Genomic DNA, 1,773 nt, shown 5'->3' on the forward strand with positions numbered 1-1,773 from the left:
TCTGGAACACAGCCTCTTTGTGCTTTCAGAAAACACTTCCCAGAAGATGTCACCTCAACGATGCTGGTCTCTTCTTGCCTTTGGAGCATAGATGTTCAGATTTGAGGGTTTATCTTGGTAGACTTTTGTTTCTATTGATGAGTATGAAGTGTCCTTCCTTATCTTTTTTGATAACTTTGGTTGAAAGTCAATTTTATTCGGTATTAGAATGGCTACTCCAGCTTTGATTATTGGGACCTTTTGTTTTGAAAAAAGTTTCCAGCCTATTACTCTGACATCTTTGACAATCCAGTCTATGTCTTTTTATTGAGGAATTGAATCCACTGATATTAAGAGATGTCAGGCTCTGGAAAAGCCTCTCAGGAGACAGCTGTATCAGGCTCCTGTCAGTAAGCACGTCTTGGTATCTACAATAGTGTCTGGGTTTGGTGACTGTATATGGGATGGATCCCCAGGTGGGGTAGTCTGTGCATGTTCATTCTTTCAGTCTCTGCTTCACACTTTGTCTCTGTACGTCCTACGGTGGGTATTTTGTTCCCCCTTTAAAGAAGGATCTAAGTATCCACACTTTGGTCTTTTTTCTTGAGTTTCATGTCTTTTTTGAATTGTATCTTGGGTATTCTGAGCCTCTGTGCTAATATCTACTTATAGTACTTTTTTTTTCCTATCCTGATTGGTTTGGTTTTGATTTATCTTATATTTTATTGTTATCCATTATATGTCTGTTTGTTTTCTAAGGAGAGAGAGGACAAAATCAAAATTCTGACAGAAATTGAAGTAGAAAGAAAATGAGTAGAGTGAAGAGAAACAGAAATAGAGATATATTGTTAAAAAAATTCTTTTGAATGTAGGGAAAAATGAAAAGAAATTGGAGGTCAATTTGATCTGCCATTAAAGTATCTCACAATGTTTTCTTTTTTTTTTTTAAGCTATTATTTGATTTTATTTTTTATTTTTTTTTTACATCTTTTCCTCAATTACATTTCCAATGCTATCCCAAAAGTCCCCCATACCCTCGCCCCTACTTCCCTACCTACCCATTCCAATTTTTTTGTCCCTGGCATTTCCCTGTACTGGGGCATATAAAGTTTGCATGTCCAAAGGGCCTCTCTTTCCAGTGATGGCCAACTAGGCCATCTTTTGATAAATATGCAGCTAGAGTCAATAGCTCCGGGGTACTGGTTTGTTCATAATGTTGTTCCACCCATAGGGTTGCGGATCCCTTCAGCTCCTTCAGTACTTTCTCCAGCTCCTCCATTGGGGGCCCTGTGACCCATTCATTAGCTGACTGTGAGCATCCACTTCTGTGTTTGCCAGGCCCCGGCATACTCTCACAAGAGACAGCTATATCTGGGCACATTCAGCAAAATCTTGCTAGTGAATACAATGGTGTCAGCATTTGGATGCTGATCATAGGATGGATCTCTGGATATGGCAGTCTGTAGATGGTCCATCCTTTTGTCACAGCTCCAAATTTTGTCTATGTAACTCCTTCCATGGGTGTTCTGTATCCAATTCTAAGGAGGGGCATAGTATCCACACTTCAGTTTCATTCTTCTTGAGTTTCATGTATTTAGCAAACTGCATCTTATATCTTAGGTATCCTAAGTTTTGGGCTAATATCCACTTATCAGTGAGTACATATTGTGTGAGATCCTTTGTGATTATGTTACCTCACTCAGGATGATGCCCTCCAGNTCCATCCATTTGCCTAGGAATTTCATAAATTCATTCTTTTTAATAGCTGAGTAGTACTCCATTGTGTAAATGTAC

The sequence above is a fragment of the Mus caroli genome, chromosome 14 (assembly GCF_900094665.2).
Source record: "Mus caroli chromosome 14, CAROLI_EIJ_v1.1, whole genome shotgun sequence".
Taxonomy (NCBI): domain Eukaryota; kingdom Metazoa; phylum Chordata; class Mammalia; order Rodentia; family Muridae; genus Mus; species Mus caroli.